Here is a 19,295-nt window from a genome sequence, read left to right on the forward strand (position 1 = left end):
ATTTTTAAAAAAAAAATAAAAATAATGAACTAAATATGCATTTTAACATTTATTTATAGAACCGTATTTTGTAAAATGTATTTAATTACTTACTAAATTTTTATGCAGTAAAGACCCAAATTTATTTTTAATTGAATACAATATAATTTAAATTGATTTATTTTTCATGGTTAAGATATTTGGTCAATAGCATTATTTTACAATAACATGTTTGAAGTCAATAATAAATATTATTTAGTGCATAGACTTATGTGTGTGTGAGAGACAGAAGTAATGTATCAATAAAAGTAAACTATTTACATTTTATTCCATTATACTCATACTTTTATCAAATAATGTTTTTAAAATATTATTTGACCATTAATCGTGGTGATCAAAAAAATAATAATTTATCGATTGTAATATATTATAACACAATATTTTATTTTTAATATCCAAAACTCACATAGTATAAATAATCGAGCTGCATAATAATTTGTTTTATAATTTAAAATAATTACGAATTTACACTATACACATGACAATTTTATATATAATGGAAATAAAATAGATCATGCTTTAAATTTATATTACTGAATTTATGACAACTAAAATTTGACTAGATTTAATCTAACATTATTAAAAAGAGTAAAATCAGTCTGTAAAATATTTGAATAAACCATTTTATTTTATTTCATATGTTACGAAATTTGAGTAAAGATTGACCTTTTTATTCTGAATTAATTGTGTGTTTCCCGGAAAACAAAATTCAGTTGAACAAAAGATGATGTGTCATGATGTTAAAATCAAAATAAAATATTATGGTATCTACCTACTATTATTTATAAAATTATATGTTTTGTTGATAAATTTACAATAATGAATAACGTATTTTGATTATTGTATGGTTGAAATAATTAATATTAAATACCAACGAGTACCTAAATTTTGGTTACCATTTATTATTTTAATGCATTTCATAATCTAAATGAATAAAACTTATAGGGTTTAACACCAAGTCATGATTAAAAAAGTTCCATTTAGCATTTAGATCACTATTAAATAAGAAAAAAATTGCAAAATGTGTCGGTTTTAATCCTTTTAGATATCTATAATACTTGTTAAATAGGGCATCTAATTGTTTTTTTTTGCGATTCTGAACAATAGATCATCATCCATAAATAACTAAATGCATACTACGTATAGAAAAAATGGATTTAGAACCTTATAGTTCAGAGATCACAAGCTATTATATTGTATTGCCTCTGTTTACGTATTTTAAACTAAACATTTTATAAAAATAATAATTATTATCTACCTATTGTGTAAACATAATATTGTAATGCCTATATTTTGTTAATTTCTCTATAGTTTCAAACAGTATATAATAGTATACGATAGTACTCACGGCAGCAAATACTGTTTCCCGATTTAAATATACGTGATTTATGAGTCGAAACACCTTCATTATATTCATATTGAATTTAATATGTATATAAGATAGGCATATATATCAGAGACAATCTGAAAACTCGATATAGATATGCGTAAATTTGTTGTAATCACTCCTCCACTGAACACTGAACACGTGTATGTAGTATTGCGAATAATTTATGTTATAGTGTGCGTTACACTATCGAAAGTGTGAATTAAGGCACTATATAACAGTTAATGACAATATTTCTCACATACACGGAATACAGTTGATTTATGTGATATCGGCACGGAAATAATGTTTTGAACAGGATTCTCAGCCAATATATAAGCTAGTACTCGTATTATGTAAGCCAATAACATTATCGTTTCCGAGCTTTATCAACCATTACTGGTACAAAAGCCTCGGGAGCCGAAAATTTTGATATAATTTTATATATATTGCACACGAGTACACACACGCGCATATACATTGTACTCGCTGTTAGTACGCTCGCAAAATGAATTTAGCTCGAAAATCGGGTCACAGCGTGCACAATCACTATACGTCAATTTTATATTGTACTTTATGTGCTAAATATTATTAATCTATCAAAACGTCAAAACTAAAACTATATTATAATTATGGTTAAAACGAGTATACAGACTACAGTTTATATCGTTGGTTAAATAAAAAATAAAGATTACTGAAATAAGACCGATCATGCACATTGCACGATTTATTCGAGATAATAAGTTGAAGCCACGGTATACGGTGCCAGTAGTTAGTCATTTTTGAAAATCAATTCAATAAGCCACGATATCATTTGGTTGGGAGTTGAATTACATTGGTTGTTGAAAATTGTAATATTTTATATTTTATTTAACCACTATCGTGCAGTATTTAACAAGTATACCTACAAACATAATGTTATAAAATCAGTCATAAATATTTCTACGGTAGTTAAAATAATTTATACATTTTTTTTCTTGTTTGTTATTAATTATAGAACTAAATTTTATCTCGGTTACGAAGCTTTAATTATAAGTAAATATTTTGTTACGAGAAAACGTTCTTAGGTAAACATACTTTTGCAAACATTTTATTTTCATTAGACGGTTTGATTTTGGTCTTATATTATTTTACATAAAGTATTTTCTCTTGGTCAACAATTGGCTGACATAGTAACAAATGTGATAATAATCCTCTTGCCTTCGCGTTTTAAGTGCAGTGTTAGGATTAAGGACATTTTCTCTTCTGTTCTTTGTCACCATATTATCTTTTTCAAAATCAACTTAGTCGACATAATATAACACGCTATGTGGGACACTGTTATATCATTATACTACGCGTATATAAGTGACTTTAAAACAGGGATTGTCCACGCTTATTGCTGACTTAATAACATCGATCATTCCAACACATTATCCAAGTACCTTATCTATGCTATACGTTATTACTACCATTTTAGAAACATCTTGTTCGTGTTTGGAATCTGATTTACCATTTTTTGAGCCTAATTTCTAAAAATCAAAATAACTGTTAGATACATTTAAGTATTTTTTATATATTTTTAAATTACCAATAGATTCAAAAATCGGAAGAGGGAGGTGGATGTTAAAAATAATAACAAGGAATTTCAAAAAGTAAGTTATCAATACTACACACCTCAACGAAAGTATTATTACCTTCGTAGTAGCACTTCCAATTTTTTAAATATTATTATGCTAGCCGTAAAAATATTATTATGACTTACCTCATTATTTATTATACAATGAATATTATTCAGCAAAATAATTTGGAATGATTAAAAACGGGTTTAAAAAACAATTATAAAGAGCACAGGAGGGCCGAAGATTGTCTATAATATAGGTCATTATTAATAATCATAAAATTAATTTATTTTGGTTATATTGCCCTCTGGCTCGAAATCTCAATACTTAAATTAATACCTACTATTACTAAGTGGCACTATTACACACGAATAAAAATTTACGAGTATATATTATACTTCGTTTTATCATCGTGTATAGACTATAGAGTCATTATTTTTATTTTGATGCACACTAAACGATTAGTGTATCTTTGATAAATACAGTTTTTTTATATTTAATAAATAGGTGTGTACTCATAATTACGTGAACTCTTAGTAAATTACCTCTGGATCGTACTCATATACTATGTAGAAACCACATAAAGAAGAGCTAAAAATTACTATCATTTTTTTTTTTTTTATGATATACATTTTAAATGAACGTTTTTTTCTTTTATTTGGTTTAAATCATTGTTGAGACAATTCGTCAGTGTTATAAATATTTCCTAATAAAATGTATACATTAAAATATTTTATTGTTAAAAACCATCTCATTGTATCCATCTTCTATTCGTTTAAAAGGAAACGATGGATGTTTATTTAAAAAAATTTATTGATAAACGCGGTTGGTAGCTCGAATTTTATGAATACAAATTATTTATAGTATTAAAGTTACAGTCTACATTTTTACTGATCCAAATTATTATCAGAACTAATTTTAATAAACATCAAATACAAATTAAAATTCAATTATGATTTCAAATAACAGTTAGTAAAACTATTAATTACATAATATTGGCTTTTCAAAATAATAATTAATAACATGAACCATTTTCAAAATATTTTGTAAGTAATAGATACTGTTTAAAATAATTTGTTCTCTTTTTTATTCCAAAACTACCGGCAAATATATCATTTTTGTAGTGAAATATTTTTATTATTTTAAATATATCTTATTTATCTAAAAGCTATGACTTACCATTGTCGTTGAAACCAACAAGGAACAAGTCTTTATCAGTATATTTCATAGTGTTTCATTTTTCTAATTATGACAGTGTGTGTAATATAAAATTATATAATATTAATATACCTATAGATGATCTTTTATTTTTTATTAATAATATGGTATTAAATAATGTATTTATACATTATTATATACTTATAATATAATATATATATATTATATATCGAAGAAGAAAATATTCGGAATTCAGAACTCAACGATCATTTGTTATCAAAATGATAAATTGTTTACAGTAATATGCTTAGTAATTTATTAGGTCATTTTTTCCTTATTTCTTATTTTTTATAACATTTATTTACATTCATTTTACATAATTTTATAATATCAAATTCAAATATCAACGATTTTAGAAGAATTTTAAACACTTAATATGTTTTCAAGATTATAATTATAACTTTCCATAGTTTTAATGTATTTTAAATCTATATGAAAGAGATATACTTAGATAATAATAATCCTTTTAAATATTTATAAAAGTTTAAATAATTTGAATTTGCAAAACTTTAAAAAAATAATTTTTAATTCGTTTATTTAAGTAATTTTTATTTTAGATTATAAATAGAACAATGCATTTGATTTTACAACAATTTTTTTTCTCAGACATTTGAATTTTAAATTTGAATGAAGTCCAGTATTTTTAAAATAATGATTTTAATTATTTTTTTGTAATTTAAAAATATTTTTGTGGTGATTTAAAACCTTTACGTATTATTATATTTGGCATACAATGATATTTTTAAAATATTTGTATTAATTTAATGTTTCCGCTAATTTATAATTCATATCCCATATTACTAATAGTAAAATAATAAATTCCTATAATAATGGCAATATAAAATTTATATGATGACGAGCAAAGACTGACAATCCATTTACTCTCAGGATCTTCATTTATATGCAATAGTATGCATTATTAAATTTAAATTTAACACGTCCATTACAGTGACCTGCCCAATGACGAGGTTAAAGACTAATTTATTAGGTTAACTTAATCTAACCTAATCTACATCAGAATGTTAAGTTACTTTCTCCTTTTTTTATAATTTAATCTTATAAACTTTTTAGCATAAAATTTGATTATCGTTCAAATTCTTATCTGAGTAGCAAGTTAGCCAATGGCTGTTTTTATAGCTTAACTTATAGGTTTAACTTCATACCTCTCAACCACTGACCTTTCGAGGCTTCAAGACAAATATAGCAGGGTTGATGGAACCCATTTAATATTTTTTTTCATAATGAAATCTTCTTTTTTGAAGTATAATAAAATCTCGCTTTATGAAAGTCCTTAAACTGTCGGATTCAAATTATGTTGCATCGGCGCTATATTTATGTTTCTGATATTAATCATTTTTTTTAAGTTTATCGTAAAAGTTAAAATGTTATACAATGTAAAAAACAATTCGATTTAAATAATTCTCATAAAGTTATACAAAATAATATAAATATATATATATAATACAAAAAGTTCGTTGGGTAAACCATAAAATTGACTATTAAGAATCTAGAACTATTATTTTGCTATTAATTAGCATATTATTTTTTAACTGCTAACTTGTGAATTAGAGATGATTTTTTTTTTTGAATACTAAACAAAGTTAATAAATACTGCTCTCTTATAAAATTTGATATTTGTAACTTTTGTTAGTAACAAAAACATTCAGATAGTTTCTGAAATAAACATATATCTAATTGGTATATGTAATTAGTTATTTAATTTAAAATATAACTGATATTAATTTTAATCGTTCTATGGTAATTAGGTTATTATGTGAATAGATACTTATTGGTAAGCTAAACAATAAATAACATGCTATTACAACTATTTCAATATACTTGTATAGTTTTAATATTATTTTGAATACATATAAATCAACCATCGTACATACACTTAAAAATAATCGTTTATGAAAATATGATAGCTGCGGTCTTAATGTATTTTTCAGATTATTTTTACCCAACTTGAATTATATTTGAACTAACTTTATAATTACAAATAAAATGTCATCAAAAGCGAATTTCACTTACAGTTTTCTAAGAAAACAAACACTATGAGAGTAAGAAATATATATAAAAATTATATCGGCAAATCAATATTCCAATCACGGCAATAGTGTATAGAGAAAACTAAATTTGGGGAATTTCGTAAAGAAGAAAACAGTTACAGAGTTTTATATATATATATATGTGTGTGTGTGTATGTGTGTACTTTCGGGATGGAGCGATGATATTATATTCACCCCAAAGGCAATCGCATGGATTTATTATTATTTTTTTTATATATTTTCATGCGTGTCGTCAGTCGTCACTTCTTCAATTCTCACAGCGTCGTGTACTGTACGACATCAGAGGAGTGAATGAGGATATTATATGCTGGGTTTTATGTATGCGATGCGCGTGCAGAGCACGAGTAAACAAAGTGAAAAATAAATAATATTATATCACCGGTCGTCGATGATGAAAATAAATGTCTTCCGGACATGATGGTTTATTTGGCGTTTTCTCATGACATCGCAAATTCATAGTTACCCAAAAGTTATATTTTAAATATGCGTGAACTAATAGTGTTGGAATTAATGACATCTACCGGCTGTTGCTATACTCGAACTCGAAAACTTCACTAACTCCTACCCCATATCGCTATCATTATCGACCAGATAATTATCCGTATAGTTTCGTTGTAAATTTGATCGCTTCAAACTGGATACATTAAAATGTAGGTACAATCCTATAGCTCGTATAATAATAATAATATGTACACTGCAAAGTCTCTACAAGTGTACGCATAATTAGATATAATCAATTTTTATTTATCTGTCAATAAATTTACCAATTAAATATTATAAATTATTTCTTTGTAATTTAATTTGTGCTTTGCTCGTTAAGTACATCTATATACCAGCTTTTTATAATAAATAATAATTAATAACTAATTAAATCTCAAATAACTTGCAATGACTTTGATTGACAACTACTAAATGTAATGTCCGACCATTTTATCATTGCTTTACTGCGTAGAAAATATTTATTTTTTCCGATTTAAATAATATTTATTAATAATTATAATAATACTTGGTACTTATTATTTTTTTTTTATAAAATGTTTTAAATTTCATAAATTTAATGCAAATAGTATGTATATTGAGTAGCGGTTAAAATTATTTGCAATTTATTCTGATATGGATACATCAACACTACAGCTAAATATTATTTTGTTATTAAAAGTATATTGTGATATAAATTAAACCTTTTTATATGATTTTTTTTTGAAATCAATATAAATACATATTTTCAAGGATTATTTATGAAAAAACAATTTATTTATTAGTTTTGAAATGTTATTTTTTTAAATGAAATAATTTCCGTTCAAACAAAAACAGACATTGATAAAATACCTAAGTGGCTCGTAATATTTTATACATTTACATAATATTTAATTAAATCTTTTTTTGTAATTCCGAAGAAATTTTTTCTTGTTTTCGTGTATGTTTAAAAAGTTATGAGCCTATAAAATACAGAACTCAAAGAAAAATATTTTGTATATATTGCATATTTTGTGCCCCGTTTTCATCAATCTTAAAATATTAAAATATATATATTTAAAAAAAGCTAAATATCAATATCGATAATATCTTCAACGAATTCTAAGTATAAATTGCAAATCCTTACTTAATAAGTAAACAGAAAAGTAATATTTCACAAATGTCATTCAATTTCAGGTATACTTTTACATTGGTATAAGATATGTAATATACCTATATGTATTTATACAATTGTAAAATATTTATTATTATAAAAACTTACTAATTTAAGTTGAAAATAAGTAGGTATAATGTGTCATATAGTATGTTTACTGTATAGTTTATGTTCAGTAATGAATTATATCAATACACAACGTTATTTATAGTCTGTTATTTATAATACTTATACATCATATTTGAATACCTGTACCTATAATCTTCCTCTAATTGATACCTAATTTCGGTATTGTACGATTATTTCAACGTTTGAATATTACCTAAAAACGTTTAATTGGCATATTAATTGATCGAATTTTGTTAAGTTTTCAAAATTTTAGTAATTCATAATATATTCTATAGATAAGTAAAATTTTAGATTTAAAATATTAATTTGAAATTTAGTGCTAACATTTATTAAGAATATATAATATTATTTAAATTATTTTTTATATGTATACAAATACATTTACTAATCATCACTGGAGGCAATATTATTATTTATTGCAATATAATATTATATTCGATCCATGTATTATTATTTCAATCGTAATTTATTTTCGAGATAATACGTGTGGATATTAAAACAAATATATACAAAATAAATAAAAGTTCAACTGTTGACTTAATTAAAAAATATTATTCTCGTCGTGTTAACACACGCACACACAAAAAATATTTATATTTAATTTTAACTGTGCACAATATGAAATAGTATTTTCAAACTTTTCAGAGCTCGTTGGCTTTATGCCATTTAATAATATAGCTCCCAAAATTGCTTGTGCAAATTGTTGTTCACTAAAACGAGAAGACGCGTTTACAAAAACGTGTAGAGATTTCCTATTATAAACAATATAAGTCAACGACAATACAAACACTGGAGTCTGGGCTTTACACATATTCTATTATAGGTAATGGGTTTATTTCCTTTTTTCTAATATCTACTTCAATACTTCATAGTAGGTATCTGCAGGTAATAATATATAGTACGAAAGTTCTATCTCGGTACGTTTATCTATTAACAATAATATGTGGCAAAATATGTATTACTTTTAGAATATGATATTAATTGGAATGCCACAATCATAAATTTGCTCCCTTAATTACTTGGTATAAGCAACCAGTAATTATAAAAAAATACTAAGATAATATGGTAATGCCATCACTGAAATTACAATAATGAATAAAAAAAAAAAACAATTAATATAGTATAATAGTGTAATATAGTCATTATAGTTGGAAACTTATCCGATAGCTCTTAGGTACACATTATAATACTTATGTAAGCTTTAATATTTAAATTAAAAAAAAAGACTATCACTACGACTACTGTATAATAGATTTCGATTATACTTTATCATTCAATAGTTTACAACTGTAATCGTAGTGGATATATTAAATTAGAATTAAATAACAAATTATAGTATACGAAAAAACTATTCTAAGCTAAAGAGATTGGATTAGTGGAATATTTCTGATTAGTTTATATTTTATCGTTCTAATAGTATAATCTTAATATCTATTTATGTCCTTAATAACATGCTATTATTGATATTAAAATTGCAATTTATATAAGTTTATAAATTCAAAATAACCTTCAAGTTTTAGTATAGATTAAATAATTAAGTTTTAATAATAGTATCGATTCATATAGTTTATATGTAATGTTTATCATTAAAAAAAAAAAAAAAAAAAACAATCGACTTCAATCGTAATAATAAAATACTATAAAAACTAAGAACAAAATTAAATAGCTATAAATGAATAATTTTTTTTTGGGTTAATATATATTTTAATACTATAAACCAAATATTCATTTATAATCATATATACTGTATAGGTATATTTTATCATACTAAGTGTTTTGATTACTAACTTTTTAGTTTTAGATTCTGAGCGAAGCGAGGATGTATTGATTTTATAATGATGTACATATATATTTTTCTTGTGCGTGCCTGGGGACACCTTTTAAGGCATATCCAAGATTTGAAAATTTAATACAAGATTCCTCATAGGTTTTTCTACATTTATCAAAAAAAAAAACTTTGCCGGTTAGAGTCAAATAATTTTTTTATAAGAGTTTGAAGTTAGTCATTGGTTATTTACCCGTAAATTAATAAATTATCATAGCACAATTTTCTTATTTTTTTGTAATTCATAAATTTATTTACCCTAGAGACTTGAAACTTTTACCAAATGTTTATTTTATCATTTTCTGTACTTAATAACATTTTCAAAATATTTTAATTCGTTTTGAGCTATTCATAGATATTTGACATTTTCATTTTTTTTTAGTTTTTTTTTTTCGAATGCCAATAAAAAATTTTTGTTGGGTCTAAAAGCTTGAAAATTTAATGTAAAGTTCTTCATAAATTGTTATAATATTAATAAAAAAAAATATTGGCTGTCATATTATAAATAGTAATATAAATATCCTAGTCTGACAAATCATCTCTGTTCAATATCATTTTTCGTATACATTAATATTAGACCATTGAATTTAAATTTAATACCTTCCATTACAGTAACTCACTTTTAACGTACTGTACAACACAGCGGTAACCACTTGTCCATCTTTTTTTTTATTCAATACTTTTGATATCTAAATTCGGGAAAATCATCGATTTATTATAAATCTACAGGGATATTATTAAAGTGTTTAATATTTATTATTTTATATAAATAATTATAAATAGCTGATTATTTCAAATATTTTAATAAATTATTTACTTATTTCCATCGTATATTTCAATATGTAAATTATAAGTAGTGATAAACTTTTTTTTTAAGTTTAAGCAGATAAAAATGGGTGTCTACTAGGACGAATACTGTCAGCATGCAATTATTATATTGAAATAAAACTAGAATCATTTTTCCCATAAAATACTGTACAATACTTAACTGCGAAATGTCTAAACATTTAGTAGAAATACGAAATGTAAACATTATATATTATACTATGTTTATTTAGTGAGTTTTGTGGGGTTGGTTATTCTATATATATATAATATATAGTGGTTGGCCTATTGTTAAAACTAGCGTAGTTTTTGAAGGGATTCTAGGCCATCAACATTATTTACATTGTACACTTATAGGTCATGAACTCATGGCCGATCCGTTTCAAAGCGAGTATGGGTCACTCTGTGTAAACAAAAACTAACCGTATTTTTGGTTTCATCCTGTAGCATTGTATTTAAAAGCGAAAACACCACAGCATACGCAATACGCCTTACGTATTGGTACGTGAGCCGTACCATCCTTTCTCGCTTTTAAAATTCTAAATACACTTGAAACATTTTAACTTTTAAAAACTAAATAATATACAACATTTTTATAAATTTAAAAACTGATATACACAATATTATAGACAACAAATGTAGGGCTTACAATATGTATTATAGAATATTGATAAATAATCTATTATTGTAATAACCTATTATTGCAATTAAATATTTTGAAATTTCAATCAGTCTTTTACGAATATTTTCATAATACTAGCTAATAATAACTATCAATACCCATTGCTCGTATACATGTATGATTGAGAAATTCGACATAATATTAAACTATTTCTTGTTCAAAAACTTTAGTGAATAATAATGCTATATAGTGCTTGCAATGTATTATAAAATTGGAAAATTTAAGTATTGGTAGTTAGTATATAGATGCATAAGTAAAACGTTATAACTTGTATATAGGTATATCGTTTAAATATACATATTTAATAATTCATCAATTTATTTCAGTTATGACTTATGAACTATGTAAAATGTATATTATATAGTCGTTATAAGAGCTTTCTTGGAACGGTAATATCGTAAAAATATGCAATAAACTCGAACGGATACCACCGGCCGTAACTGCAGGACTTCATGGAGTATACGCATTTACATAGGTTTTTCTAATGTTAGTATCCGTAGTACATGCACGTTCCACCTGCGTTTTAGTGAATATAATACGTATAATAGAGTAACTACCACGAAGTAGTAAAAACTTGCTCGTTTCAACTTCTATATATTATATAATTTTTAATACTTCGCGAACATAAAAAAAAATTAATATGATAAATACTACGAACGTTCAATTAAAAGACACTTTGTAATGACTTTTTTTCATAATTGCAGAATATAATATTTTACTGTGCAGCATAGGTAATCAAAATAATAATCTTTATAACGATCCAACTTTTGTAACCATTAACATTGATCCTCCGAATAAAACGTTTAACTTGTTAATCAAATTATACATACGAATAACATTAAAATTTGTTAAGTTTTAAAATACCACAGATTTTATTTGTAACTTTTGAAAAGTACACTTTTTAGTTTTTAGTTTTTTTTTTAGAAAACGTTTAAAATTTTAGGTAAATAAATTATTGTTATTTTTAAATGTTCTAATATTATTTTTACCATAAAAATACAGGACAATATGTGAAAATTTATTATTTTAAAGGAAAATATTTCGTAAGAAATATTAAATTCTACGAGTAGATAAGACGCTCATTGTTTATAGTGTAGTGTCAAGGGTAATGTTTAATTATCTACATTGTGAATGTAACCAAATTATTGAATTTGATAAAAAAATTTGATCAAATTTCAAAAACTCATATCTCATCTCTATTAAGTCTATTTTAAATGAGTAAATTACTTTATGTATAATAGTAATATAACAATACTCATCATCGTTTTTCCTTCAGTTTTGTATTTATTCTAATTATTTTGATATTTAAATTTTAAATATAGATACTTAAAGAGCATATATTTTATTAATACTAAGACTTACCATTTAAAGAGCGAGCATCTTATATTATTACACATTTTTTTTCAAATGATAACCATTCTTTTTGATCACTGAAAACTGTTAGCCTTATGGTTATTTTTAAAATATTTTTTTGTAAATATAAATCAAAATTCTAATATTATTTTTAGTTTAGTTATTTAAGTTAGTATTAGTAGTCTATGATAAAATGTTAAGAAAATATTGAGAAAAACTAATATCAACGTTTTAAATGTTTTTTTTAAATACGATTAGTCATAGTTAGTGAATAATAAGCTAAATAATATATTTATTTTATTTAAAACCATTTTTAAGAACTTTGTGCGTTTTAATTAATCAAAAAATATTTCACTGAAATTGTTATGATAAATGTTAAAATTAAAAAAACAATAAATAAATTCAAAATAAATAACTTAAAAAATATATATAAATATCGATTTTTTTCTAAGTAACATTGTAGCTACTTACAAAGTAAGTAAAGTTAAAAATTCTAAATATCGAAATTTGAATAAATACGTGGTTATAGAAACAAAAGTGGTGAACAAGTATGTACTCTATATACAGAAGAGATACACTGTCAACAAGATAATATTAAACACAGGAAAGACATTAACGATGTTCCGCGATGACTGGCGTTTAAACAGATGCCACTGCGCAATCTTTTACGGCCGTCGAGTAATATCCTAAAATAAACGACCTTGCTGCAGCTGAGATATTATTATTTTTGTATTATTATTAATATTGATCACCGTTGGAGTCGGTTATTATTATGATAAAAAAAAAAAAATCGCACGTAACGTTTGTTGGTAAATATTAAATATAATACAATATATTATGCAGGTACAGCGGAAAGACGGAAATGACAGTGTAGGTTTTGACAACAAAAAAGTCATGACTCGACTAACTCTATGGATGTTTCGAAACTAAAACATAAACGAAAATCGCATAATTTCGGTATGGTTTTCATAATAGTAAATAACACAGTTAAATCGAACACTCTGCGATCGAAATAATTATAATATAGTCGCAGTAGCATGTCGTGATGTTTCTTATACAGTACTATAATAACAGCGTAACTGCAGTTCACAAAGTCATTGATGACATTGTGATAATTTGTATTATAATAGATATCAACAAATTACATCATATTTTACTTATTGTTATACTTACTATTATTGTGATCATGTGACGTGTATGATTTCTGTCTGTGACACAATATTACTAGACATTTAACATAATTTGTTTCTTTTTATAATCGTTCTTGTCTGATAATATTTTTCTCCTCCTATAATGCTATTAAAAAATACAAAACAAATGATTTTTGGATTAGAGGTATGTACAAAGTAGCCAAAATATTTTTTAATTGTAAATGTTATTCTGCAGTCGGTTGTCGCGTATGTAATACATTTTTTAGAACACGACAAAGGTTATAACTTATAATATATAGTTTACCAGAAAATGGGGGACCCACGACAGTGATGTAGCTAAATTGCCTAACCATAACGCCGTGTGATCAAATTATTACCATCACTAATGATGACAGGATGTATCACTTACGTATTTATTCTATTAACTTATGACACAAATGTACCAAAATATTAGATCCTAAATATAATGTCAACTCTAAGGCCACTTCGTTACCTTAATTCGATTTCTTGTAACACTATGCTGTACAAAACCTTTTTTTTTTATAAACATAATATTATACAATTAATTACGACAACAATATAATTTAATGTAATTCCATATTTGCCGACTCTAAATCAGTTTGTATGTACGTGTACTTATATAATATTTTACGTAACTTTATATAAAAGCTTACTGATGTCGGCCATTGGACTGTTGTTAATAGAATGGAAAAAATGAAACGGTTTATGCTCCATAAAATTGATGAATATTCACCACAAGGAATGTATTTATTTTAATTTAACTAACACAATAGGTTTATTAAATATTATGTTTTTTTTGATCATCTATTTATATAATATTAAAATACAATATATATTTATATTTTAAATGCATAGTGGTTTGTCCAGGAAAAAAAACGTAAAATAACAATTTAACCATTATAATTGTTAAAAATTGTTAAGTTTTATATTTTATTGTAATATTTATTTTAAAAATATATTTCATTCACCCCAAAATCATATAGTTTATCTACTATCTATATATTTCTTTGTATATTTAATATTTATCAAAAAACGATAACAGTTTAAAAAACTATAGTGCACAGTATATATACACGAAATTAAATATTTTAAGTGTATTTTGTACGTATATAAGAGTGGTGTACTTAAAAAATAAAAAGAAGACCTTTTCGTCTTTAAAAAAATATAAGTATAATAAGTAGAAAAATGGAAGGTTAAGTTTGATTCTATGGAAAACGATTAATACGTTGTCTTTTGCACAAAAATTCGAGGGTAATCAAACAACGTATTAATCATAATCATTGTATTATCAATTTTTGGGTTAAAGTAACCTAACCTAACTCTTTGGTTCCCCTTCATGTAGTGACTTAAAATTGGAAGAAATGTGAATTATTATCTATCGTGTCACTTTCAAACATGCATCTAAAGTAGATAGTGGTTAATAATTGGACGATACTTAGCTTAATGATAGTTGCTTAGTATTAGTTTAAAATTCATAAATCACTTCCATGAAATGGAAATTATAAAGAAAAAAAGTTACTATGAAAAACCGAGCACTTTTTTATTGTACATTTATAAATTTTCCTCACTGGTAGGTAGGTTATACATGTCTAAGTGTATTCACAGTGTTTATTTTATGATGTTTGCACATAACGACCGTTAACACTATACATAATATATATTTTGCCCTTTACAAACAGCGCGGAAGAAAAATTTGAATAGTTCAGTTTGTACTCCTCATCCTTTCCATTCTCACAAAGCTCTTGCCGGCCGTGCAACCCGAAAAACCAACAAACGGTAAATACTTGCGTGATTAATTTTATATTCATGAACATTTTTATTTTCTAATACTATAATCATAAGATGACGTAGTGTCGTTTTGAATACCAAAATACGAGTAGTTTTTGGTGTACACATTTTTTATAAACGCGATGATGAACGTTCCTGGCGTTCTCTCGCCTGTTTTTGTGTGCCTTTATAAGTATTCAGGACGTATTTTTATTTTATTTTCATAATTTATCAGCTCATCTTGTGTGTCACAAAATATAATTATTAGTTGCTAAATAAATAAATAAACAATATAAAATAATAGTAATGCAATACAAATTACATAATTAATTGGGTAGTTAAAAATAAAATTACTCGAAAGTATAGAATAAGACTTATTTTATTAAACTAAAAGGAACACACGACATGAAAACAATTTTTCTTTGATTTTTTCAAAATGTTAAATTATTTTAGCCGTGGCTATAGGCAGTGATTTGGTGAAAATCCAATTTAAAAAAAAAATGATTACTTTAAGAAATATTAAGAAATTTAGAATAGCCACCTGACGTCATTATGCTTGGTTTATCGTAATATTGCCTATCTTGTACGTGTAAAAGTTGATCGCTTCATATAAAGATTTACTAAACTAAATATTTTATCATTGAAATTTATTTTACGTATAAATGTTGGATTTCATGTATTGAACACGATAAAGTTTTTTTTAAATATTAAACGTCTTAAAACAGATACTTAAAATACTAAACATTGTACTGAAATTATGATACTTTTGCTGTCTTCAACACATTATAATACACATTGATACGTAAAATAAATTTCAAAAATAAAATTTTTAGGTTAGTAAATCGTTTGTATGAAGCGATGAACTTTTACGCGTATAAAATAGAGGCAATCACGATGAGCAAAGACCAATGAAGATAAGTGTCTTTTTTTCAATTCCTCATAATTCATTGAATAATGTGAAGAGAAACGTTTGACCTGTACAATTTGTCTTAGAATTGAACGCTCTTTGCCTCTTTCAAATAAAAAATACTTATTTTTTGTGTTTTGTGTTCCTTTAAGTTAAAATTACATTTTTCAATGGTATGTCTAATAGGAACAGATTTTTGGAAGGTAAATCGATCGTTCTCTTACCATTCAGTTGAATTAGTGAGTAGGTGTGGCCAAATTTAGCTTTTATCGAAATTAAAAAGTACCTATTTTAAAAACATAGTACATTATAAAAAGACAATGTATATACTTAGTTAATCAATGGCATAATATAACATGGCTCTTAATTATATTAAGTTATTAAAGATAAACTATTTTATATAACATTAAATATAACTGTAAATAAAAAATCATAATATTATAATAAATAATACCGCACTATATGATGCTTTTTTTAATAATAATAAACGACAAATCGAAGAATAGTGCACTATTAATCCTGATAATTACCTCCGATCGCTAATAAGATTTCTGTATATTATACTTTCTCGTTAAACATAATTCAATTTTATCAAATATAAAGTATAAAAGTACACTGATTTATTCTATAAGTGACTGAAATACTTTGTGAATTGACAGTTGTTTCGTCTATTAATTGTTTCTTAAGTATTATTTTTTTTATTGAAATTTATAAATATAACTTAAAATAACGAAACTCAAACAGACATAAAAAAAACTTCAGATAGAAAGCAATACAAAGGATAAAAAAAATTAATATTCCTAACGTTATATACTATCACAATTTTATTGAAATATTTTCAAAAATTTAGAAATAACAGAAAATTAGATAGCTGTCCTATAGTATATCATCAGTAATTAGTTATTGCTTAAGAAAAATAATTCAGTGAAGACAGGTGGTCAGCTATGTTAATTAATATATTAATTTATATTCTTGAGTAATTTATTTTACTGTTGGAAATATTAATAATACGGTAATAGGTTGAATTAATTTTTGCTGAAAACATTACATTTGAAAATGTTATTTTTATATCAGCTATTATAGCAGCTTATGCCATAATATTATTAATTAAATATACCAATAGAAATTTAATTAATTTGCAGTATACATGCACAGGGCCGAATCTAGCATATTTTTAGCCGGAGTATAATATAAAATTAGCATCTTCTCATAATGCAGCTCCCCATATATTATATAAGCAGATGAGTACATATTTATAAATGTATTATGAGCACATAAACTATCAATAATTGTATAAATAAACATTTTAATTATCGGTATTATTTTATTGGACTTACATAAGAATTAACATATTTTAATGATGTTTTCCAAAGAAGTATAGATAATTCAATAACTTTGTCGACTTATTGTAGCTAATGGTAAAGATTTAATATGTAATCAATTGTAGTAATTTAACTTGGCCCCTTGTTAGAAATTGAATACCCATGCGTTGCGTACTTATAATATTATGTCACTTATGTTATTACGAAAACAGCTACTTTGAAATTAATTTGTAATGTCAGCGATAAGATATTATGTGTGTATTCATTTGCAGATTTAAGTAGATCAGGAGTAGGTCAATTTACTTAAAATTATATATTATTTACTTGTGTTCTTACTTATATTATAGTATATTATTGTGTTATTATAAAACTTTTTATCTCGGTTTAGTTATAATTTCTAAATTACCTCAGGCGTTCGTACTATTGTATCGTATACCTTTTAGATTTGTCAAATAAATTAATTTTCCAAACATATGAACGGTTTATACAAAGTACCTACCTATAAACTTTGTGTAATATGCATAATATCAAAACAGATTAACTATCAAAATAACTATTATGTAGCAAATGGTTTTTTGGGCTACTATCTGATACCGAAATGAAATATTTTAATTCTGGTGTCAAAATAAATTATGTTCATTCGACATTTTTTTTTATGGGTTGGGAACATTTTGTTATAAACTATTATATTATTCTATAATATTTTTATTATTTTTTTTTTAATAAAAATAAATTTTATCTCATACATTGAAAACCTATAAATCACTCTGGTACTTATGTATTTATAGAAAAGCATTAAAACGTGTATAATATAGTTAAAAATTATTCTATACAAACAGTAATATTATTTTAATTTTTTTTCCTCTTAGAATTAAAAATTAGGATTTAAAAAAAAAATCTATATTATTTTATTCCGTATGAAATGTATTATACAATTTGTATACCACATTTACATTATATCACTCAAGCAATGTTTGTAGAAATAAAACAACTTTTTTTTTAAATTTAATTTCAACTTGGCGATATTTTTATATTTTATGTTCAGACAAAATAGACTTTTTACAGTAATGAGGGCACGTGTGGGAGAATTCAGTAACCTTGATTTAAGATTAAATAGTACCATATTTTTTGTCATCATTACAATTTTAAATATTGTTTTGCATAATAACATTATCTGGTTTTCTGATCTCATTAAACACACTCTCTACGAGGCCGTCAAATAAACCATTACACATATTTTATTTTGAAAATTGATAAAATAAATTACAAATCCATGGAAAATTATATAAATTTTATAGTAGGCATATAATAGTATATAATAAAATAGCTAACAAAAATAAAAAATTTTACTCATATAACTGTTGCGATTAGACTGTTTGGTCTATAACTA

At 24.6% G+C, this 19,295-nt stretch overlaps 1 protein-coding gene across 6 annotated transcripts in view; it reads left to right on the forward strand.

Annotated features, from left to right (window-relative positions):
• The window catches only part of LOC114121493 (arrestin domain-containing protein 3-like), an 82,011-nt gene that overhangs the window by 25,742 nt on the left and 36,974 nt on the right, over positions 1–19,295 (forward strand). The gene's annotated exons all lie outside the window — the stretch shown is intronic.

Source organism: Aphis gossypii, chromosome 3 (genome assembly GCF_020184175.1).
Source record: "Aphis gossypii isolate Hap1 chromosome 3, ASM2018417v2, whole genome shotgun sequence".
NCBI classification, from domain to species: domain Eukaryota; kingdom Metazoa; phylum Arthropoda; class Insecta; order Hemiptera; family Aphididae; genus Aphis; species Aphis gossypii.